This window comes from Stegodyphus dumicola, chromosome X2, assembly GCF_044657685.1.
Source record: "Stegodyphus dumicola isolate Sdum_Otavi_A_Nest chromosome X2, ASM4465768v1".
Lineage (NCBI taxonomy): Eukaryota > Metazoa > Arthropoda > Arachnida > Araneae > Eresidae > Stegodyphus > Stegodyphus dumicola.
This window is the reverse complement of record NC_140781.1, coordinates 72545876-72572287: the sequence shown is the minus strand read 5'-3', so window position 1 is coordinate 72572287 and position 26412 is coordinate 72545876. Positions and strand designations below refer to the sequence as shown.

The following is a 26412-nucleotide window of genomic DNA, read 5'->3' as shown; positions in this document are numbered from 1 at the left end:
ACGCTCTTTGACCATGTTGTATAAAATGTGTCAAGCATGTATATGGAACTATGAGATGAACAAGAGGCTTAGATTTTAACTGCATCTTATATGTACACAAAATCAAAATAAGAAGTCAAAGAATTGCACAAACGCTGTGTCCATGTGCACATCGATGTGTAACATCACAGAATTGCACAAACTAGGCATTGCGCACTGCTTTAAATTTGTCCATGTACACATCAATCTATTTTCATTTTAAAAAAATCAAGAAGCTAAAACAAAGTATCATGATAACCAGAAATGAGGTTTCATCGCCAAAATTTAAAAAAAAAAAAAAATTGTCGCTAATCGAAGGGGCACCCAATTCTACATCAGAGCCCATTTTTCTTCTTCGTCCTTCCGCGAGACAGATTTTAAATTTGATAGCAAATGAATTTATATGCATGAAGGCGCAAATTATCATGTCGAGCGAGGGTTAAACTTCATTGACGCTTATAATAACAGGACAAATACTTTAACATTTGTGATTGCGAAATTTTGTAATTGCGTATTAAAATAAATAATATAAATCCACTTTCACTGGCGAATCGAATTGCGTGTGAAAACAAAAACAAAAAAAAAAAAAAAGTTTTTTATTCAAACTCTTTTTGGACGAGAAGAAAATTGTTAAGTTTTTCAATATATCATAAAAATTACAGCTATCACTAAACAACAGTCATTTTCTTATTTCAGAAACGTTTCCTCACAATATTCGGTTATTTCTTATATGCAGAATCAAAATCTAATACATGGACGTTTTCTACTTGACGTTTGTAAAACTTTAAAGATTTCAAGATCAAGCAGAATATAGTTCATGGTTATAATAATAATTATCATATGTCAAGGTACTCCACATGGTCCTCGTCAAGCTACTCCACATCCTTATCCTCTTCGCGGAACTTCGCGCGGGAGGAGCGAGCTCGCCTTTTACGAAGTTCCTGAGAGAAGAGTAAATTAGTCACACTCTGACGCAACGCTCCGGACTCCCATATTTTTTATAATCTCTCAAAAGATCCCAAAGAGTGTGGAGGTGAGCATAAGAATCCAGTGAAAAACTGGGCCATCACGCTATCCACTCGGATGACTGACGCCACTACCCTCCGGGATATCATAGACTGCCCTTTTGAGAAGTAGGAAACGGGTTCGTGAGTTTTATGCCTCCAAAGCCTAGACTGTCAGAGTAATACCTGTATCATGGTTAGTTTGAATTCTCTTTAAGTTACCCTTGCATCGTTTATTGTCTTAAACCACTTGCTGTTTTCTCTCGTGTTCAGATTTTAACTTTAACTTCTCAATAAATCTCGGGAGTTATTAAATTGGTATTTTATTTGCATGAAGTGAAAATTAAACTATTTTGATGCTTGAATTCAAAACTAATTTTAGTAATAAAATACATTCATCACTAAGTTTTAAGGGACAGTAGGCATTTTTTCACAGTATAATGCAAAAGTCTAATACATAATTAACCCTCCGAGCTAGAACATCGATACGTCTCCAAATGTGTCCCCTTCTTGTAACCGTGGTAAGTTATGAAAACAGTTCCGAATGTGAACGAGTCGTAACATGCTACAGCCCAAACGTGCTTAGTGATCACACAATCCTACTAGGATGCTTTCATGTAGGAAATCATCTAATATTCACGACAACATGAGAAAAACCATTAAAATCCCACTAAGCCAGGCCATTCACCAAGATTTAAGCATGACTCGAAATGCCGGTGTCTGGCGGTTTTATTTGTTTGGCGACTGATGGTCTACACGGCGCGGATTGATGTTTCATTGATTATGCAGAATTTTGATGGGGAGCATGTTGTTTATTTTTTAACCATATCTTGAAACTGAACATGATACTAATACTATACAGGAAAATTATGTTTTCAGTGCTATATCGTCTCTTGAGGATTTAGACAAAAATGTCTGAATCCTTTATCTTTCATATGTACAAGAGAAAGTATATTATAAACATGCAGTAGTTTATATTAATATTTTACTTTATATTGAAAGGGACTCATGGTATTAATTTATTGATTAAGCTTTATCATACTTATGTGAGTAATATAAATATCGCATTACATATAGTGTTCAGTCATATTACGTATAGCTTAGCAGCATTTATATACAAATGCATTTACTTTCCAAAACTCGTGTGGAATAAACCTTGTTAGATGAAAAATTCTCCCCGATGTCTGAGACAAGTATAGCGGCTCTCGGAGAAGTGGCAGCCGCAGGAAGACGGTTAATCTCGGCTCATTCATCACAACAGTTGAATCCTTGCCACATGTTCGTATTCAGAATCGTACTTGATGTTCGTATTCAGAATCATAGAACTTTCAGGTAGTTCACGAAATATCAAAAACGCCTATCTATAGTTACTACAGCTGATAATTTTTTCTATCATCAGAACTGATATCACTGGAGCTAGAGATAAGCAGTTTGTTTTAAAATCGAATTAAGGTGGTTTGCCCTAGCTTAACTTCTTTTCATTGATTTCTAATCCGCGCTGAGCAGTAATTTTTTCCAATTAGGTATCGTGTTTGGGAAGTGCACAGGGAAACGTTGTATGGATACTTACGTAAATATAGATAAACATTCATTAACGATATAAGAATTGTTCTCAAATATGCGCAGATGGGTCGAATTACTCTTATGTCGACTGTTGTCCCTTTTCAAGTACCTAATTGCGCTTAAAAAGAGTGTTTTTGAATTAACTGCGCTTGAGAAAAATAAACCATCATTTCATATTTCCATAGAATTCTATATCTAAATATTTACCAATTTATTAATTATTTATCTAGATTTATGTTTTATTAATTGATTTAGTATTTACTAATTTATTTTAACTTTAATTAATTTTAGAAGCGTTATTAATTTTAACTGATTCTGTTTTAAAATAACTTTAATTGATTTAATAGTATTATCACGATGTGGGATTGAAAAATTAATCAATATAAGTTTATCACGAACCTCTGTTTTATAAATTAATTTCTTTTTCCCCCGCTATGTGAAACTTATTGTTATTTTCCTGTGGTTGCAATCTGACTGGCGATAGACGAAGCGCAGTTAACCCTGTCTGTATTCTGAAACAATGATCTGGACGATGTTTTTCCATTTAAGGAATCCTCAAGACTAACTACCTATTTCTGATTACATTCATTTCTCGTAAGAGTGAAGAGAAGAATTTTCTGTAGGAGTTTGTTCTCATTAAGTTCAATCATTTTCCCTCGTGGAAGTTATTCGCAGATTTACTTTCGGCATTTTAAGGGAATTCTCATTTTAGAGAAAGCTTTTTGGAGTATATAACAGACAAATGTTTTCTAAAGGGATTCATGCGCCGTTATTTTTGCTTTTTTATTTAAATAGTGAACTTAGGCACCCTATTTTGAAATTGAACTTACTCTGCAGCCGATAAATAAACAAAACAGCCTAATTAGAATCAGAATCCAGTATCTTTATTCTAAAGGGGCTCATGAATTTCTAATTTCTGTAAAACTGCCGAGTCTTAATAAAAGTATTTGACGCATTTAGTAAAATAAGCCAATATCTGAAATGATATTGGCTTTTTTTTTCGAGAACTTGTAAACATTCGTAAAATGAAAAACTTCCTCAAGAGTAAAGATGACTAATAAACATAGATATCTCAACTAGAGCCCAATAGCATTAATGAAATACCCCGAAATTCACTAGAATATAGTTTTAAAAGCAAGTAAATAGCTTGCCCTGGAGAAATATGCATCCAGTATTTCCGTAGATGTAATATTTTCGAACTCATGAATTGCGGCTAAAATTTACAATTAATCTGTAGTGAAACTGCTCTAATAATAAAGACTATTTTTTACCCACAGTTTGTACTAATGGAACTTAATACGCAGTGTCTTTTATCAGAATTTTGTCTATATATAACACTAATCTACAATTAAGTGAAGGTGAGAAACTAACGCAAATATAATTTCTTGTAAAATAATAATTTTCAAACGAACACAAAAAAATATTTAAATGCAGTCATTTCATATTACTTCACCACAATGCTTCGTATTCCATGAGATTTAAGTTAGCAAGTTTTCAGATTTTCAGATATTTTGCAGGTACGACAATTGAAAACGTAGTAAAAGAAGGTAGATCGTTTCCTTCTCTGTAGATAAGTAGGATTCCTAATCCTACTTATCTACTGCAGCTCGTGCTACTAGAATAAATCACTGCAAAGGATGGCAAATAATTCTCTTCACTGAATTCCTGGATATACTTTGTGCTGTTACAAATGCTACTTAAGTAAAGTCAATCACAGAAGGCAGATAGTTTCTTCTTTGAACTTCTTAACTCTAATTTTCTGCTGAAATGCATGTTATTTAAGTAAGGTTATTTTACATATATCATTCTTTAAAATTTCATAATTAATTTTTTAAACGAAATGAGTGTAGTTTGAAATACATGAAGCTGCAAAAACTCGAAAGTAAACTTATAATAAATTATTTTGTGTTTGAATTTATCGAATAATGATCTGAAAAACTGAATTTGCTTTCCAGCTTATAGTGCATTAAATATTTTTCTTTCCTTCTATACATAATCACTGTGGTTGTGTTGCTCAAGACCACATCTTAGTGGAAATACGTAAAGACAACTCCTGATCAATTACGTAAATAGCGGGCACGACCTCAACAGTTCACCTAAAATTACGATTAATCTGAGAACAATTTAAAAATCACAGGAAAGAGGAACAACCTATTTTATAATTAACAGAAAAATATTGTAAAGTATCTGCCCGCATTTTGAAGTGGTTTAACCTGAGATAAAAGTTTATTTTGATATATGAATTTGTAAGCTTGCATATTTATTGATCATTTATCTTATCACTTTACTGTCACTTTTACATTCGTCGGCTCCACTAAGATGTAAATAAGTTAATATATTTAAGCACAGTTCTTAAGCTCTAGAAAGAGCTTGAGAGTTTTGGGTAGCTTCTGCTTCCCTCGACATGTGAATGACTTGAGTAGGCTTTAGTTTTGCTAGCTGTAACTGCTCTCAGAATTTGAGGCCCTCTAAAGCTTGTAAGTGAGCTTTGCCTTTTAGATCCACTACTTTAATTTTTACTTTAAGCTCTGTTTCTATGATTCCAACCAGCTGTGGAATTTCATTTAAGTTATTATACCGGTTGTGTAACTATTAGATTGATGAAATAATACAAATGTTTATTTTAAACCACCTTTCTTATTGGAATATCTTTACTGAAAGATTAAGACAAGGTGGTAAGTCACCTGACAGTCTTCATGGATCCGGATATTAACATGTACAGTAATTAAGATCTGTAGGAATTAAATCAATATTCGAAACAAAAAGACCAATGTGTTTGCTTATATTATCAGGTTCAATGTTCCGCCTTACTTTCTTTGGAAACATGCAAGGACCTGACTCGGAACAGGGAGCTTACTAAAGCTATGTTCAATAACTGTGAGAAGTAGACAAGATACACAGGAAGGGTATACAAAACCCTTTATTTTTCACTCTTTACAATAATTTCCGGACTTCGGAATACAGAGACCAACTACTTGTGGTCTGAACGTAAGAATATAAAATATAACTAAACTCTAACTTAAATTTGGAATAATCAACAAGGGCCTACGTGTAAGATTGGCCGGATATTAACAGGAAGCCGTATGTAGTACAGAGAACTGTTAACACTACAATACGTTTAAAATTATCACGAGGATTAAACCTCTGACTTGGAAGGCAAACAGCAACCGAGTAAAACTTCTAAGGCAAGCGGCCTGCTTCGACTAATTCCTTCCTCTCTCTCGCTTGGCAAAAAGCCACAACTTAAGTACTTGGCGTTCGCCAGACAAATTTTGCATAAATAAGTTAACGCTTTTAATTCTGGCCGGAAGTAGAAAATAAGAAGTGATAGTAAAGATTTAAAATAAAATAAACGTTAGTAAAACTTAAGATTCTTACATACTTCCCGCCAGAGTTAATTAGTTTGAAACTGAGGTCTAAAACGACCTTGTTGAAAACTTTTAGCTCTAGAATCTAACGCGAGGCCAATCTTTTACAAACATTTCTCTCTAAAAACTAGAAATTTAATTTTTTTTTTTTTTTTTTTTTTTTTTTTTTTTTTTTTTTTTTTTACAATAGCAGCTCCATGGACACCCAATTTTTTATCTGTACTGCATCTAAACAGGAGCTTTTATTCAAATCTGGTTTCTTCCAGAGATCTGGAAGGAAAACTAGTTTAATGAAATGTTACACAATGAAATGGCAAGTAACATGCATATTTATATTTCTCTTAACATTCTTATTTCATTCATGACTATTTTAATTATCTCTCCCCGTGCTCTCTGACATGTGTTGTAAAAGAATACCAAACACGAATGTGTTTATGTATACGTGTTCAACACTGCCTCCTACAATCAAAACACTAACGTGTTAAAATTCAACATAACAAGACCTCATAACACACCTTATATTCCTCTCTAAACCCTGAGGTACTATTCTGAAGTGGCTAACTCTGAAATGTAGCGTCAGAGAGCCTAACTACATTCATTCAACCTTTAACACATATTCACCATAATTTGGTCTTTTTTCAGTCGCACGAATAAGTTTAAAATTTTTGGCATTACTTTCACTTTTACCATATCACAGTATTTCTTAACATTTAAAATAACAGTTTACATTATATATAAGAACATATTAACATGCCGTTAATTTTACGCATTTTAAAACATACATTAGTAGTACATAGTTAACTTCTATTCTTTTCCCAGCAAGTGTCAATTCTTCTACATTGAAATACTACATCTCAAAAAGTCTTTCAGACTAAAACTTCTTTCTTGCCAGAATGTTTTAAATAAAATTTATACAATAACTTTTACAATATTTAAGTATTTACACATTCCTATTATACATCAACTTTAGTTTTACGCGCGAGTAATTGAAAAACATAATACCAAAATCGGTAACAACTCATTTCTCGCCTTTTTGGCGATAACGGTAGACCTCACATGAGGTAAAACTTCTTGAAATCTGCCACTTGCAGTAAGAATGAAAGATTAACTTAAGTTTGCAAAGTAACATAAAATTTTACTTATCTTTGTGATATTCGGACATTCTTTTCTGAGCCCAGTCCTGGAAGGTAGCGCAGATTCTGGTTTGATTTATCCTCCTTCTTGTGCGGGCTCGTCCTTCAGAGCCTTCCTCTAGAAGCTTTCTTTTTCCTCCAGTTCGGTCACCCTTGAATACCTTCTTTTTCGCCTCTGCCTGTGGTCTTGGCCGTTTGATGACAGCTGGTCTTGGGGAACCGGGACACTTCTTTCGCGTTCTTGCTTGGACCTCGTTGCTGGCCGTTCAAATTTTCCTTGTACCTTTTCCTCCGCCGCTGGTGGCCCTTCCGCAGTTCGGCGACATTTGCTGCGGAGAGTCCTGTCCGATGAGTCGATCTTCCGTTTGGGAGCCGGGTTATAGTTGCCGTTATTTCTCCTGGCTTTCTTTGCATTCGTCGTACTTCTCCCTTCTTCATTCTGGGGGTGTTCGTGAGCTCTCTTTTCTGGACGGTGGAACGGCTTCTTTTTCTTGTTACCTTCAATTTTCCAACGGGGAAACTTTCTTTTCAATTGCTCCTGCCTCCTAATGGCTTGTCCTTGTGCTTGACGTTGTTCCACCTCTGGAGCTTGTGCCTGCCGTGTCTGCCGTGCCGGATCCTGCAAAAGATCTTTGAAAATTTGCATTTTATTACGATCATAGTAGGGTTTTATTTGATCAATGTTTGCGGAGCAGGTTTCACCATTTCTGGCTTTTAACACCACTACAGCGTGAGTTATTTTTTCTATGACATATGGTCCTTCAAATCGTGGAAAAAATTTGGCAGTTTTATCTTCTGGTGCTGAAGAAAGTGAATGCTTAATTTTTAACACTTCATTCCCTACTTTATAAGTTACTCCCCGTGGTTTCAAATCATAATAAAGCTTCTGTTTTCTCTGTGCTACTTCAGTATTCTTTTTTGCTTCTTTAATTAATTTTTCTATATCACCCATTTTAAATTCTGGGGCTCTTTGTTGCACATAAAATAATTTATCTAACGGCGTTATAATCTTTCTGCCTAAAAATAACTCAGCAGGAGTTTTGCCCGTTGTATCATGTTTTGCAGTCCTAAGGGCGAAAGCAAATTCATTGACATAGTTATCCCAGCTTTTATGAAAATTTTTAACATAACTACGGATAATTTTCACTATATTTCTATTGACCCGTTCCGCTATATTTGATTGCGGCCGATACGGGACCATTTTTAAATGGCGTATGCCCAGTTTTTTGCACATGTCTTCAAATATATTACTTACAAATTGAGGACCATTATCCGATATAACTTTTAGGGGCGCCCCGTATTTTAAAATATATTTATTTAAAATAGAATCAGTAACTAATTTCGCGGAGGCTCGTTTTAAGGGAACAATTTCGGTCCACTTACTAAAATGATCAACCATAACAAGGAGATACCGACTTTTATTTAACTGACTTTTTGGGAAAGGGCCCAATAAATCGATGCCAATTATTTCATTTGCAAAATCGGATTTAATACTATTTAGAAGCCCGGCCGGGCGGAAATTAATATAATTAACTGCTTGACATGTTGGGCAGGACTGGACATACGCCCTTGTTAACTTTTGCAGTTCAGGAAAATACACTGCTTCGCGTACGCGTTGGATAGTTTTTCGAATACCAGCATGAGAAGCTAAAGGGCTGTCGTGGAACTCCTGCAGGATATTTAATCTAAGACTAGCTGGGATAACAGGTCGAAATTCGTTGTTGGAATTTGTAGTTTTTGTATAAAGTAATAGAGCATCTATTAGTTCGTAATGGGCCGCCCTATTTCTTATCGCCACAATATCTTGATGGCTAAAATTTTCAGGATCCTTTAAATACTCATAAATGTTTCCAAACTCAGGATCCTTATCCAGTTCGGTTATTACAGTTTCTCGGGAATTTATTGTACATGCTGTGAGCATTGCCACCTTTACAGTATTACCTTCTTCATCTATTTTTATTCTGAATAAGGCATCTGCTACGATATTTTCCTTTCCGGGGGTATGCTTGATTACCAGATTATATTCTTGTAGCTTGAGTGCCCATCTTATTAACTTGAGGATAAGTTTTTCCCTGAGTACAATCTAGTTACCGCCGCATGATCAGAATACACTCTTATTGGCGCCCTTCCAAAATAGACTCAGAACTTTTGCACTGCTAACAGAACTGCAAGTGCCTCTCTCTCGGTCGCGGAAAAATTTCTTTGCGTTTGATTTAAAGTTCGACTAAAAAATGCCACGGGCTGCTCATTTTGCGAAAGTACCGCTCCTACCGCATAATCCGAAGCATCCGCTGAAATTTCTAAATTCTCATCCTTTTCAGGAAATTTCAACACAGGGGCTTGCGTTAATGCTTGCTTTAATTTTTCGAAAGCACTATTGGCCGTCCACGAGAATCTTGCCTTTTTCCTTTTTAATTTTAACAATGGTTCAGCAATAGCTGCAAAATCTTTTATAAAGGACCTATAATATGAACAAAGTCCTAGAAAAGAAGAGAGCTTCTTCGCCGTATTTGGTGGCGGATACTTTTGCACAGCGATTATATTTGATTCGTCTGTCTTGATTCCTTTCTGAGATATTTTGTAACCTAAATATTTTAATTCAGGGGCTGCAAATTTGCACATTTCGACATTAACTTTTAGACCGGCCTCATTTAATAATGAAAACACCTGTCTTAAATCCTGTACATGTTGGTCCAGATTATCACTAGTAATAATGATATCGTCTAAATAGATAAATGTGGACTTTCCAAGAACAGGCCTTAGCACAATGTCCATACATCGCTGAAATGTTGCCGGTGCTTTTGAAAGGCCAAACGGCATACGCAGGAATGCATAAGTGCCAGACTTGGTTATAAAAGCAGTCTTAGGCACGTCCTCCGGTCTAACCCCTATTTGAAAATAACCAGTCGTTAAGTCTAAAGTCGTAATGTATTTGGTAGACGTTATGTTCCTTAGAATTTCTTCAATAATAGGTAACGGATATACCGGATATTTAGTTATGGAGTTTAATTTACGATAGTCAATCGCGAAACGCCAGCTTTTTGGATGTGTTAATGGATAGTCATTGTTTTTCTTACATAAAACCACCGGGCTAGCATAACTACTTGAGATGGGCGTTATGATCTTTTTCCGTAACATATCTCTAATGTGCCATTCTATAATTTTTTCTTTATTCTTATCATACCGATATGCTTTGTGGCGAACTGGAAGTGAATCTCCGGTGTCGATACTATGGTTAGTAATTTGAGTAAATCCTGGAATATCACTAAATAACGAAGCAAATTCACTTACCACTTGTCGGATTCTTCGTTGCTCTTCATTAGGCAGGTGGTCAAGGTTTAACATCGGCGGGTCAGCCTTTTCTTCTCGAACTGGTTTCATCGTCAGCTTAAGGGACGCTTCATTAAAATCCAGCGTTGCTTGTGCCTCTGAAAGAAAATCTATAATCTATAATAATATGTGCTTGCAGATTCTTTACTATGAAAAACATAACCTTTACTTGTTCGTCCTTGATACGGATGTATAGCGGTAATTTACCTATGCACTTACATCTTTCTCCTTGCGCAGCTAACACTGTCGAATTATCAGAATTATATATGCGATATTTACGAAAATACTTCCTAAAAAAATCTTCTGCCACACAGGAACACTGCGCGCCTGTATCCAGGAGTGCGGTGGCTGGGATATTATTCACCAACACTTCAATCTTCGGAAGAGTCAAATTTTTCACCATTACTGTATTTAACTTGAAGGAAGAGGGGTTTTCTTGGACTTCGGATTTCCGCACCCTCCCGTAAGCAGAAATCCGTTTTAGTTTAAATCTTCTTTCTTCCTTTCCATGCCTTCCTTCTTTTTCCGCTGGCCTTCAGACTTTTTTTCTGGCTTACTATTGAACTGTCGACGTTCGCCGGTTGTTTTTGGAGACTCAGGTTTCCTTGCCCACTGATTCGACTTGCTTCCGTAGCCGTGTTCTTGCCTTTGCTGTCGTCTCGGCGCACCAAATTGGCTTCGTTGCTCATACTGGCGTCTTCTTTCAATGTCCGCCGTTCTTCTACTTTCAAACTGGATTGCTAGCTCAAATAACTTTTCCAGTGTAGTCGGATTCCTTAATTCAATAAATTCTTGTACTTGGGGAAGTAACCTAGGCAAAATTACTTGGATTATCTCATCCGGACTGCTTCCATACAAGAGTTTAAAGACGTGAATTTTTCTTAAAATAAAGCTTGAGAGATTTTCAATTCGTTGCTGGTATATGCTGAAAAGTTCCGTTTCTAATTTCGCACGATCCCTTATGACAGGGAAGGCTTTTACTAGGGCAGTCTTGAAATTCTCGTAAGTATAGGTGGGACTTCCTGTTTGACCCAAGAGACTTCTGCCTATACATTTGAACCAGTTAAGCGCTTGTCCCCTCAAAGCTCTGGTAGCTAAGGTAATTTTTTGAAACTCGTGCACGGGGTAGAGCATGAAGTGGTCATCCAATTTTTCCAAAAAACTGGTTACCGGTGAGTTTCCATTAAATGTTGCTTCTGGTTTCATCGAAGCGCGCATGGTCTGGACGATGTAACCAAATCCTTCCAGGGCGGCAGCTGGCATTTCTGGATTCTGAGCCGCTTCTGCAGGCAGCACAGGTTCTTCTTGAAACTCGGCCATGGTTATTCTTCTTCGTTGGGCGCCACTATCAGGTTCAATGTTTCGTCTTACTTTCTTTGGGAACATGCAAGGACCTGACTCGGAACAGGGAGCTTACTAAAGCTATGTTCAATAACTGTGGGAAGTAGACAAGATACACAGGAAGGGTATACAAAACCCTTTATTTTTCACTCTTTACAATAATTTCCGTACTTCGGAATACAGAGACCAACTACTTGTGGTCTGAACTTAAGAATATAAAATATAACTAAACTCTAACTTAAATTTGGAATAATCAACAAGGGCCTACGTGTAAGATTGGCCGGATATTAACAGGAAGCCGTATGTAGTACAGAGAACTGTTAACACTACAATACGTTTAAAATTATCACGAGGATTAAACCTCTGGCCTGGAAGGCAAACAGCAACCGAGTAAAACTTCTAAGGCAAGCGGCCTGCTTCGACTAACTCCTTCCTCTCTCTCGCTTGGCAAAAAGCCACAACTTAAGTACTTGGCGTTCGCCAGACAAATTTTGCATAAATAAGTTAACGCTTTTAATCCTGGCCGGAAGTAGAAAATAAGAAGTGATAGTAAAGATTTAAAATAAAATGAACGTTAGTAAAACTTAAGATCCTTACAATATTTCGATAGTAGCCAATGTGAAACAGAAGGTTAATGGCTCTACGCTCGCTTGATTTATTTTTACGATGGAGCAATTTATATTTAAGGTGTTTCACAACCTTTAAATCTTTAAAAATATCTATATTTTGAAACAAATAGAGTTTTAACATTTCTGAGCCCTTTAAAAAACAGGTTAACATATTCAATATTCTTTAGGAGCTATTAAAAATGTAAACGTCACTGACACGATTATCCTTCCTGACGTATGCAAACAAACATTTGAAGAGACATGTTGTTTGTTTATATGTTTTCTAGCTGTTACATATCCGTTGCGATATTCCAGCCTGAAGATCATATTTTATTTTGTTAGCAAGAAGAAGTAAGATTTTTCCTCAACTGAACATTTATTATACATGTTTTCTATATCTTGCGGTTTCTGTGAATTATTTGTATGTTGCTTTATTCTGCATAGTTAAATTTACGTTTGCAGAATTAATTTAGTGTAAATTGACTTTTTGATTTTGTATTACTCTTTTTGAGGTAATAAATAATTGTGTTTTACTTGTGATGGGCAAATAATAAAAATGCTTCTGAGAAACGAGTTAAAAAAGGAGCTTCCCTGGAAACCGTTACATGAATAATATCTCTGAACTTACGCTTTGAAAGCTAATTTTCATCAGGTGATGATAATAATACTGACATTCAAAATGTGGAAAGTACATCCGAGAAAAACATTCACAATGCGTTGTTAAATGAAAGTGATAGTAACACAACCGTTTTCAAAGATACATTATTATGGATAAAGTCGTTTTGATACAATATTAAGGATAAAGTCATTTTTTGAAAGAGAATAAGATATGCAAATTATGTTCTGATACTGCAAATATATAATTGATAAAAAAACCTTGGATTTTTCACAGCAACTTCTGTTAAATGGGAAAAATTCAGTTTTAAAAATCAGTTCAGTAATTGAAATTTGAATGGGGGAACACACACAAATATGATACGAGTTTCAATGGCACCTGAATCAGGTCTAGAACCTCTGGGGACATTTTGTGGTGTAATAGATCTACCTAAACCTGTGACTCAGAACGCTTGTGATAAAATCTGCAAGCATGTATACGCAGCTTCTAAAACTATTGCCATTTAAAGCAGGAAAAATGCCGTGGGGTGGAAAGCAGCAGAACAACTCAGTTTTAAATTTTATCACTGTTAGTGGGGATGGAACAGGTAAAGTTTAGATGCTGAAGTTCTCTCCTCCACTTATAAAGGATGTGAATCGTAGAAGGACATGAAGCACTTGCCAGACTGTCAAAAAAAATTCATGTAGGTTCTTTCGGAAAAATGGAATTCGATGGTACGGTACAAATTTTTAACAAATAAGAAGCTGAAAGGAGTGTCAAATATATTGGGGAAGATAATTCTAAAACATTCACTGCTATTCATGATGGCAAACCATATGGTGATGAAATTGTTTCAAAACTGTTTGTTGGTCACCTACAAAGGAGAATGGGAACTCTACTGAGAAAGCTAAAACAAGACAAGAAAGCTAAAACGCTGGTTGATGATAAACTATTATCAGGCAAAGGACGACTAACAGACACCATGATAAATAAGCGGACTCAGTATTATCGAAATGCTATTCGTTCAAATGTTTCGTCATTTGATGAAATGTGTTAGAGTGTTTGGGCCGTTTATTTTCGTACAAGGTCATCTGATGCTGAGTCTTTATATACGTTTTGCCCTACTGGTGCAAAATGGAGGCAGTTTTAAAAGGCGAGGTAGGTAATTTTTATCATAAAGTAACTTTGCCAACTTTAGTCATTAATGTGATAAAAGCAATTTTTAAAATTTTTTGACGCACTGATTATTTTCGCAATTACATCAGCTTCAAAACGCATCTTAATAGGTGGCTTATCTGGTCCAACGTTAGATAAAATTATTCCTTCTGGTGGCAAGCTCTTCAATCCATTGTGGATCTGAAACCCTTGGTAACCGTGAACAAATCACTGGGGTATCCAATACCGAGACCATGCCACAAAATTACTTTTTAAGGCTTTCTAATGGCACATCATATCTCCAAAGAAATATTCTCTCCGCCAAAATGTCCTTGCGATAAAATTCTTTTCCAAGAGAGTGGTACTTTTAATTTTTCTGCAAGATTCTTTTCTATATAAGCGAACCGTCGTCCAACAGTGCTCTGTATAATTCAAATTCCCTTTATGTCGGACTATAAATATGTCATTTTTTAAATATATAATTTTCGTAAATGACTGCCTAGAAATCATAGAACTCGTAGTATCTCCAGCATTTTTAGAATCATTTTTGCTTTATTCTGTACATAGCAATGCGTACTGTCCTCTGTTACATACGATGCATTTTACAAAACTTCGACATGATTTTGCCATGTGACTAGATTTTAAGCAGGCCAGGAAACACCTTTTCCGTATAACTTCTGATTTCTTTTCTCGTAATTACATATGTGCAAATTTTGCACAGTCCTAGCTTTTATCATTTTTATCGCAAAATGGGCAATTTGTTTTATATGGTTTTATAACTTGAAGATGACGCAGACATTAAAGTCGATGTGGAAGGCATGGAGGCTTCTTGTATCTCTTGATGGGGTTTCCTAGCTTTCGAATGGGATACAAACACAGATTCTGCCGAACGTGCGATGCTCTTCTCCTTCTACCTCATTGAGTAAAATATCATCAACTCTTCTAACATATTTACTTTAATCAAATGTGAAGAATTCGTTATAAGGTATTTTCTGCCTCCTTCGAACATGCCCTTGTGGTGTAAGGGTAGCACAGTCGGCGTGTATTCGAACTCGAGTCCCGGCGAGTGCACTGCTTATTTCTCCTGTCTCCTGCTTTAAAATAATGTAATGGCTCTACAATGGCACCCTAACTAAAAGGTTGTGAACAATAATTTGTCACCACCAGGACTGGAACCCTAATCACTAGTCGCCCTTTAAAAGGGGGAGTATATAAGGTATTTTTTCCTTCCTTCCAGCATGCCTTCGTGGTGTAACTGTAGCACACTCCGTACGTGAGGTTCAGCTTCGAGTCCCGGTGAGGTCACTGCTCATTTTTCATGGCTTCTGCTTCAAAATAACCTAATGACTCCACTTGGTGTCTACTTCTCTATTTAATTTGTACCTATTCCACGCCTTAAAAATATTAGTTGGAAAACAAGACTGTACTGCTGGGTATAACATGGCTGCATAGTTTTCGATTGTTACACCTAATGTTTCCATTGCTCTTAAGTAAGTTCCTAATTGATCATAAGGATTACTCAAATTTATACTTGAACGATTGATCCCCAAAGTCAGTAAATATATATTCGCATATAAACTTCAACGCTTATAAAGTAGATCGCAACAGAGGCGCGGGAGTCCATATGTTACTTTTCCAGCCAAATTGATAAAATACTGATTTGTATGTGTGTGTGTGATTATGGCAAAGCCTCGAAGGGCTATCTGCCTAAGAGGAGGGATGCCTTCGTGGAGGACTTTCTAAGGGAAACTGGCTCGTATATACACGTTAAACATGGGGAAAACCACGAAAACGCCCATGCAGCCAGCCCGTTCGCGGGATTCGAACCTCGGACCGAACTACCAGTGTTCAGCGACTTTACCGCTCGGGGGCACTGATTTGTAAGTCAAACTGCTAAAATTAATGAAGTTGCTTGCGATATATTCATTAGAAGTAAGTTACTTTTCTTGTACATAGTGGCATAATTATACTTTCAGCTATTCATTTAGACACGCAGAACTTCTATTTCTCTTTAAGCATTAATTGCGCCATGTAAAAACATAGTTTCGTACAGGATATAAAAAGTGTTCTTAAAGGCTTTCCCATTTGCGATACAAACATGTCAATATACCACGAGCTTTTAAGAGTACTAAGCTACCGAATGGGATGTACTAAGCTGAAGGTTAGCGATAATGGAATTTTTTAGTCGTTTGTGAAAGCATTTTGTCCTTCCGATAGCTGTGTAAATAAGTAAATAAAAGAAAAGAATGGAATGAATAACGTAAAATTTTTTTGTCTAAATTGGGAAGTGTTTTTTTCCCTAGCACTTTATGTTCTATTCACTGCAATTAACTGCACTGGGAGCTATTCGCTATGACACGCGTCTCAGTTTTTGAAAAGTAGATACTTTTTCCTTTATTGTTCTCATATTCTCGATTTATGTTCAGCACTAGTATTTTTATTTATTTTTCAGAATACAAAATAACCATAACAAACTATTTGGCTTCCGTTGTCAAAATAAGAAGTGCACTCATAAAATCCGTTTTTCAACATCATATACTACATATAATAACGGGTTGGTCATAAAAACATTCCCCGATGTATGCACCCCTATCAAAAGGAAATTTCGTACATTGTTATTTGAAGGTATACGCTCTATATAGTGATGATTTAAAATAGAGTTCTCAAGATTACGGTGGCACAGAAAAAACATTTTGAAGTCTTGGTTTGGCAACATCTACTTTTTTCCTGCGGAAATTGATCAGCGTATTAAAAAACTATAAATTGCGTTGGAACGGTACCTGTATGACGAAAACTGCAGGCGTAAAACATTCGTAAATAAGAGAACTGTAAAGAAGCAGTGACAACACAAGAGAAAAAAAAGAGCGAAAAATATGTTTATTAGAATTAAAAGTATTCAACGTGTCCACCTTTGCAGATGATAATGCACTGCCCGCGAGGGATTCTCGACAATAATGGCCAACGTAACGTTACAGCGGAAATCTGTATAGCTTCATGCATTATGGCATCATTTAGTTCTGACAAATCTCCTAGATTTGATCTGTACACCTTAGATTTCAGATAACCCTAGAATCAGAAATAGGTAGCAATGACGTAGGGAGATCAGGATGACCACAAAACTGCAAAAAAAGTAAAGATAACACATTCTCCTAAGTGCTGTAGCTGCACATCCCGAACACATGTGGCGGCGTGTGGAGGAGCACTATATTGCATCCACATAATGTCATTAACGGCCTATCGCTGCTGCAATTCAGTAATTACGTAATTCTACAATATTGTTGTACGTATGTGCCCTATGAGTGGATCTCGTGTGGCCCTAATATGAGTCAGCTTTAGATAAGGGTGGACGTGGAGCTAAAACAATTAACTATAATGGTAAAGGTGTGGTGCCCACGTCCTCGGTCACTAAACTAAACTAAACTAAACTAAACATTGTTGTACACAGAGCACTTGTGATGGAGCATGTTTCGATATCTGTGGGAGTGACCTTTTCGAAAAATTACGAACTGAGAACGAATGCGCTTGCGATGCCACACCACACACTCACTTTAGCTTTGTATAAAGGCGCTGGTGCCACATCATGAGCATTTTCGTCAGCCCATTGAACTGATATTTTCATCATGTATGATGAGGAAAAAATTCGCAGAGTCGACAGGCTGTTGCTCGTCTCCAGGCTACAACCTCTGAACACACTGCAATCGATAAAGAAACATTCGCAGACCAGAGCGTAAAAGCTTGAGTACAGAGGTTTGGGTAGATTTAAACTGCGGGCAACACTTTTGGCAGTATGCAGTGGACCTATAGTAATCGTATTATCTGTTTCCGAAGCAACTTCAACAGAAAACTTGGTCGTCCATATTGCGGACTTATCACATGCGCATTAAGTTTCTTCAAATTTTTTACCTAATCCTGTACGGTTTTTACGGAATATGGACCTCGTTTTAGCTTATGATTCCAACGATAAACTCGAACAGCTTCAGCCATATTTCTCCCCTTAACATAAGCATTAAGTCTTTCTCTGCAGTCTGTCTGCATTGAGACATCTGCAGCCCAGTCGCTGCTCAGGACTAACACAATGACTTTCTGGCTATAAATAGAACGAAAGCGAGGATATGATGTGGTTCTTGGGGAAAGGGTGAAAACCTAATCACGCTTGAATCATGGTCAAGAAGCCTGTTGCTTAGATGACGTCTGCTGCAAAAATGACAACGGCTTGATATTTAAAACATTTTTATTTTTCACAGGAACAATTATTCAGCAATATATTTTTGCTTACAAATGGTAGAACACTAGAGGATCTAAACACGACCCACAATTTCGATATACTTAGTTCACATTTTAGACAATGAAGAAGATAAAGCGAGAGTCGTGGTTTATTCAGGCAGCATCAAGCGAGAAAAAGCTCACTTCGATCCTATTTACGTTAATCCTGTTATGTCATTGTGTTATTCCTGAGCAGCGATTGGGCTACAGATGCCACAGTGCGGAGAGATTGTAGGAAAAGATTAACGTAACATGGGCAGAGTGACGTCCTGAATCATCCTGAATACATTTCTAAATAATTTTTTTCTACATTTCAGCAATGCTGGTCTGTTGCTTGTTTCTCTTTTACTGCAAAGCCATTAAAAATGTAAACATTTCAAAATAGGCACGAGTAGTGTGCCAAGATGTTTGTGGACACAGCATATTTACTAAAATAAAAATGAAGATTCAATCTGCCTCAACTGCCAAGTTTAGTGTTCATTACGGTTTCAATATTCTACGTTCTACACCATTAATATTCCTAAGTCTTTTTTATTACAGGGAAAAACGCATAGCGACAGCGAAACCTTTTTAAAGAAAAGCGTTAAGCAGTAGCAAATAAACAGAAATGTAAATCAAAATTTTGATTAACATAATTAACTCATAATTGTATAGAACAGGTTTTTGAATATAAATTTTTTAAAATAATAAATGTAATTTTTAGAGTTCTATTAAATTTTAAGCATTTTAGTCCAGAAGTCCTTTTGCTTCCGAGTCCACATAATCATATTGCTCCTAGGAAGATTTTTGTTTTCACAGAGTATCACAAACAAAAACTTCTACACAACTTTTACCTATATTCTAAATAACTGCAACACATATAAAAATGAGGACACTTATTTTCACATGGATAAATTCTATTTTAACATCATAATTATAGGAGTAATATTGCACGAATTCTGATTTCATTGTTATTACCTTCATTTGCAATTCCATGTTCTACCATAATATAAGGCCCCGCAGTACTTCTAAACAAACTTTTTTATAGATAGGGCTATCCACTTGAGCTAACTAATGTGTTTGTTCTACACTAGTGTTTCAGGAATGCTACGGCAGTTCAAAATATCTTCGTTCCTTGCATAAGGTAAATTGTATTTGTGAAGTGCAGTAGTACATTCCATTAAATATATAAAATAATAATAATATATAAAATATTGCACTCAGTCATAAAATGAGAGCCTCCAATATTATCTTATGTGAGGAGGGCAAAAGAACCACTTGTACAAAGGTAAAAATAGACGTCTGTTTCTGAAGTGTACTACCTCAACATATTCTATACTTAACATATAACCACTCATAAGTTTTAACATGGATTTACTACAACTTCATTCTACACTGGTGCTCAAAAATTAAGGACGAAGTTGAAAAATTAGCATATCAGCTGAACGAAGAGGCAGAGCGGACAGAAAGACCAATCAGTAGATTAAGTAAAGTGATGTACGGTAGCACATGCGCAGATATGCAGGTAGACGTAATGGGGGAGTGTCTGAGTAGAATAAAGCATGTTGTCGGTGTAAGATCAGTAGTTCTGGCAAAGAGATTGCACGCCGTATAGCAGTTAAAATCACACCGAGTTGCTGCCTCAGAGAGAAATGGCGAATAATCAATCTGTTAGACGACATCTGGATGCTTTTACCCGAGGTCGAATCATTGGGAAGTTGGAGGAAGGCCGCAGTGTGACAAGTGTGGCTGCAGAGTTCGGAATTGCTCACAGCATCGTTTCACGACTTTGGAGACAATTTCAAACTACAGGAACAGCTATCCGGGGGTTTAGTAGTGGTCGTTCACGAGGAACTACACCCGCAGATGACCGGTATATTGCCTTACAGGCCAGAAGAAACAGGCGGCAGACAGCGGGAAAAATGCTAGACACACGACACAGGCGACTGGACGACCGATATCGCGTTTTACCTTGGCCAGAAGACTGCACGGTGGTGGTCTGTTTTCACGACGCCCTGTACGGTGTGTACCTCTAACGCCTGCCCATCGGAGAAGGCGTTCTCTGTGGTACCGGGAACACCGGAATTGGAGAGACAATGAATGGGGACGAGTAGTCTTTACAGATGAGAGCAGATTCAGTCTGAGTAGCGATTCTCATCGCCTACTCATCTGGAGAGAGCGGGGAAACCGCAGTCATCCCTCGAACATCATTGAAAGGGACAGGTATGGTGGTGGCAATGTTCTCGTTTGGGGAGGCATCATGCTTGGTAGTCGTACAGACCTTCACATCTTCGACGCAGGTTCAGTCAACGGGACCCGTTATTGTAACGAGCTTCTTCTTCCATATGTGCGTCTTTTTAGAGGCGCTATGGGTCCGCAGTTCCTTTTCATGGACGACAATGCACCATGTCATCGCACAGTAGCTGCCGAACAGCTCTTAGAGAGTGAGGATATTGAACGTATGGATTGGCTGGCACGATCTCTGGATCTCAATCCCATCGAGCATGTATGGGATTTTCTAGGCAGACGCTTGGCAGCTCGTACCTTACCACCAGTAACGATTCCGGAGCTTCGATTGGCGCTGCAAGACGAATGGGCAGCAATGCCTCAACAACACATTGACACCCTCATTCTCAGCATGGGCAGACGCTGTGAAACCTACCTAGCAGTCAGGGGAGATCATATCTCCTATTAAAGACCGGATGTTTCTTGCTGGACACCCATCACAGGGATGTTTCGGCCTTCAGTCGCATTGCGCTCTATGCTACTTTTTCAATGAAACTTCTTTTTATCCCTCTGATTTCTCTTTTAGTAAGTGTTGCTTACATTACTCATGTCCTTACGTATTGGGGATCTTACGGTATTAAATGTGTTCATTTGGAAAGCTTTTGTACAACGTTATATTGAAAAAACCGTCTCGTCCTTAATTTTTGCACACCAGTGTATGTATTTGTATTAACTTCACTTATTTTTTATATTCACTTCATTCTCAGTATAATTATAAAATTCTTAACAGTGATTCAAACATTTTTAAAGCAACTAAAAATGCAATGATTAACGACATTAGAATTTTATAATCTCCCCTGATAAAATACTAAAATTCCTTACTTGATTAATTCAAAAATAGTTATTTATTTTAATACCATAAAAATTTTAATCTTTCTTTTTCATAAAACAAAGAGATACTTTTAATCCTGTATAAGAAAAAAAAACAGTATTACGCGTTTAAATTTCAAAATAACATTAATTAATTAGTAAATTATTTAGTTTATAGTTATGAAAAAAATTTAAACATACTATGCGAGCAAAAAATATATAATAAGAAGCATCAACAAAATTAATAAATGTGAAACCATTAAATGAAAATATCAGAATAATTGTGTTCTTATTTTTTTAACACTTATATTTTGCGTTTTCTCAAAACAATAAGAAGAGGCAGAGCGGATCATATAAATCAGAATATAAATAAAATCAAATTGCGAATATTTTAACTAAAACACTTCATACAAAACTTAAAACCCACTGTATCAACATCAGTTTTGTTTCACCGGGAAAGGAGTAATTAAATACACTCTGACAGAAAGAAAATAATTATAAGGATAAAATATCTGTAAGTTCGGATATTAAAACGCAGAAAACAGAAGAGACTGGAAAGCACTTATCGTAGTTCAACACGTCCGAAGTAAATAACCCTAAAATTGATTACCTCTGTTAATTTTCGATGCATAAACGGAAGTGTAAGAAAGTATCTCGCTTATGGTAGTTGAAAAAAAATTATGAACAGACTGATGACTATAATGCTGAATCATTTTGTCGTTGACTTGAAATACCCCTATTGAGTTTGAAGAGCTGACTAACTGCAAAGCGCTGATTAAATCATAGACTAACGTAACTTTAAGGCAAAGATTTTTGAGACAGATTATACTTTTTCATTACATGTATAATAATTTGGATATATGTAGAAGAATGATAATGCGATGTAGATGCAGAATTGAACAAAAAATTTGCAATCATGCCGACATATTGCATTTTTTTAGTTGATATTTACGGCTGACACGTTAACTGTGCCTATTTAAGAACTTCTACAATTTTAATATTGTTACGGTAAAAAGAGAGTAGTGCGGCGCGTCTAACTAGCAAAAGTAGCATAGTGTAAATGTGACGTATTTCAAAATGGAAGCTTAGTTGAAAAGGAAAGTTTTGGTCTGCAATCTTGAATTTCATTTGGGAATTAACTACCTCACCAGCATCACGTAAAGGAGGGGGAAGGGTGATTTCCAAATTAAATTAGGGCCCACCAGCGGCCGAGCGGTAAAGTCGCTAAACACTGGTAGTTCGGTCCGAGGTTCGAATCCCGCGAACGGGCTGGCTGCATGGGCGTTTTCGTGGTTTTCCCCACATGTAACGTGTATACGAGTTAGTTTTCCTTAGAAAGTCCTCCACGAAGGCATCCCTCCCCTTAGGCAGATAGCCCTAGTGTGCTTTGCCATAATTAAATACACCAATACACACCAAATTAAATTAGAGGGTTAAGGGAGTATTGAAAATTAAAGTTAGCATTTTGTTTTGCATATTTTTAATGCTATTTATACACACTCGTGTGCAAAATTAAGATAATTTAAAAATTATGTCTATTTTTACGTAAAGTATGCAACAAAAGGTACTAAGTATGCCGCCGAAGGATTATACAAACATTCAGAGCATGGACTTTATAAGAGATAGACTAACCTAGTGGGCGGGGCGTGCGTCACCGACATGTCGCCAAGAAAGAGTAGTGACGATCTCATTTACTATAACATTGAAACCTATGGCGTTTGTATCACATAACTCTTTTTAATTATTAAATGTGATACGTTGTATAGTGATGAGATTATGAAAGGCACAGTTTTTTCCAAACAGGATTTAATATATCTCATTAAAGCACTTTTTACTGCATTTCGCACATTTTTTTCACGCGCGATTCTTGTACAAACATCTTTACTTTGGTAAAAACTCTAAGCACAAAATTTATGAACTTAATTTTGCGTAAAAATAAAGTAAAATTAAATAAATTAAATAAGATTGATAGTACGTGATACTTTGAAATAAATAAGGTAAAATTAAACAAGATCTGACAATTTTCTTTTTTTAATTTAATGAACATTTTCAGGCAGTGATTTTTCCAAACTATAATAACGTTCAAAATGATCATATTTATTTGATTATATGGATCATTAAATTATTAACATTAAAGTGGATTAGTTGTTTTAATAATTCATAAAATTCGGAGCATAAAATTTTCTGAGCGTAATGAAGGGGAAAAAAAAAAGATAAAATAAAATCTAGAAGCACTCAGATTTTATATTACGCCCAAAGGGAACCTTTTTTTTAAAGTTTTGTGTGTTTATTGAATATTTTTTTTAAGTTTCTATATTTATTGAATAGCATGTTCTTCGCCCGTAAACCACATACATTTGAAAACAGCATATCTTTAGAATTTCCGCACTGGAGATAAAACTGTTATTTTCCGTACAGTGCTCGCTCTGAACTCGTTGAGTTTGTTAATCAAGAATTCGTTAAAGTTTTACAAAATATGAAACAGATTGAAACAAATTCGAAATTCGGTCGTCCAGATGCCCATGTTCGGATGGAGGATAACATTATTCAAAATTTGATGGCTCTAGATACTGTCGTTTTTGTCACAGGGCGAGAAACATACATGTATTCATGCAGATTCTTCATTATTTAATTTCTTTACATATAATACAGGGCGATAATATTTGGTAACAACAATTTGCAAGGAGACACGGACATTTATAGTAAAACAGCGCAAAATGCCGCTTCGAAACTAACAGCCTTTCTAGGCTACCGCCGCTTTGGGCTAATAAATTAAATTAACAGTAAATAAAAAAAAATCTTATGCAGAACTAAAAATAAATTAAAAAAATAACCACTATAAAATACAAGCAAAATTAATTATTACGGTTAAATACATTTTTAATATTAGAATTAAATGTATAAAAATTTTTAAGGAGTCAAAGGTGTTTATCACTATGATATATTATGAAATATAATTGAAATAAAATTCCTTTATAGAAATTGTGCTGTAATACTCATCTATAATTTTAAAAAAGCAGCACAATATAGAATTTTAAACAAACTTTCAAAAATTCGTTTTTAAATATTTTAGTATTTTTTACTTATTTACACCAATAACAAGCATAAAATTTGCAAGAGAAAATTGTTTGTTTGAAATTTCTATTAGTTCAGATTTAAAATATTATTTTCTAAAAAAAGTAGTTACAAATTTCCTTACGGCATAGGAAAAGCTAAAAAAATATCCAGCCCTGAAAGCATGCAATAGCTTCATAATTACTTGGAAAGTTAATCATGTTTGACAAATATGCTAAATTTTTTAAAATCAATCTCAATTTCAAAAATAAAAATAGGTAGAAATTCTAATTTGTGAAATGAGGCGCTACAACCAGATTTTTCTTGACAATTATACATAGACAACCAATGTTAAATTTCTGCAAGTCATCCCTACTCCTCCAGATGTGATCAAGGTGACAGCCGGCAACGCCTCAGACGAGTTCATACAGCCCTGTCTCATGAAAGGGCTGTATGAACCCGTTTGGGTTAGTCTATTTCTTATAAGGTCCATGATTCAGAGTCGATTACGTAAGCGTGTCTGCGGAGCTGTGATTGTGGAGGAGCTACAAGGGCACAAGAGTCTTTCGGCGATTTCTGTGCTTATAGTCCTTTACGAAATTTGCCGTGTTTCTCACAAGATTGGGTAAATTGTATAAGATATCAAGTAAAATGAGTAGCCACGAACGTATGGATGACGGAATGAGATGGGGAGTTGTCGGTTGACTGGAGGCAAGGCAATCACAAGCTCAGGTGGCTACAGAGCTTAATGAGAGAGACACCCAGTGCCGTCTGCAATTTGTGGAAACAGTGTCAGGGCACGAGATCCATACCGAGAAAGACAGGAACAAGCTCGACCAAGGTCCACAACGAAGCGTGAGGATCGTCATTTGGCAGTTCCAACGCAGCGACACAGGACTGCTACAGCTTTACTATTCTCACATCAGCTGCATGCTGCCACTGAAACCCGAGTTTGACAGTCAGCAGTTGCCCGAAAGCTTCATGAGACAGGGCTGTATGAACACCCGCTATTTGCTTCCCGTATACTGTAGCACACAAGAGAGCGCGTTTAAGCATAGACAACATGCGGCTTGGACCAGTGGAATACCGCACATTTTACAGATGAGTCGAGACTCAAAGATGAACTGTGGCACATTGTTAATAGGGAATTGATATCTATCCCTCAGGAGACAATCTGTATACTCTTTTCGTTTCTACTTAGACGTATTGCTGCCTGTATTGCCGCAAGCGGTCGCCCTACAACTTGGTGAGCCTACTGTGCCTCACTAAGTCACTCTTTTTATGAAGTGCATCATATTGTAATAAATCACTTATTGTTCCTTAGAATGTCTCTCCTTTTGTCGATTTTCATCACTTTCTGCGTATGCATTCATATGTTGCATTTTCACTGTCACATATTGAAAATTCGCTTTCACGTAGTTGAAAATTGATTATTTATTGATGATAATTGTAATTTTATTATAATTTTTTATTTTTTTTATTTTTTATGGTTAACTGTCATTCTAATTTTGACTTTTTCTCATTTCAGATATATTCTACGTCGCTCAAAAATTCCGAAGAAATCGATCCGTAATTTTTTTATTTGAAGACTTTTAAAAGTTAGCAACAACTGGAAAAATATGGTACTGTAATGCAAAGTTTTCTCCGAGTTTCAGATGAACTTTTACAAAGGGAACTATTTTTTGGAACAAAATACAATTACGGTTAGTCTTTTAGAATTTCTTCTTTTCATCTGAATATTCATAAAACTCTGTTTTAAGTTAAAAAAGAAGAATTGTACTTTCCATTTATCTTTCTATTATCTTATCCAGATGACTCTGAAGTTTGGAAAAGAAAAACAAAGCTGCAGCTTCATTGATTTTTACTCAAGAAATGAGGTCAGGCTCCATGCACTTAATTTAAAAC

At 36.1% G+C, this 26412-nt stretch overlaps 1 long non-coding RNA gene across 1 annotated transcript in view; it reads left to right on the top strand.

Moving 5' to 3' along the window:
- LOC146992778 (uncharacterized) overlaps positions 1–26325 on the top strand; it is a 502220-nt gene extending 475895 nt beyond the window's left edge. Inside the window, exon 5 of the long non-coding RNA XR_015038827.1 lies at positions 26036–26325. This is a non-coding gene — a long non-coding RNA (uncharacterized LOC146992778). The remainder of the gene's footprint in view (positions 1–26035) is intronic.
- The last annotated feature ends 87 nt before the right edge of the window (positions 26326–26412 follow it).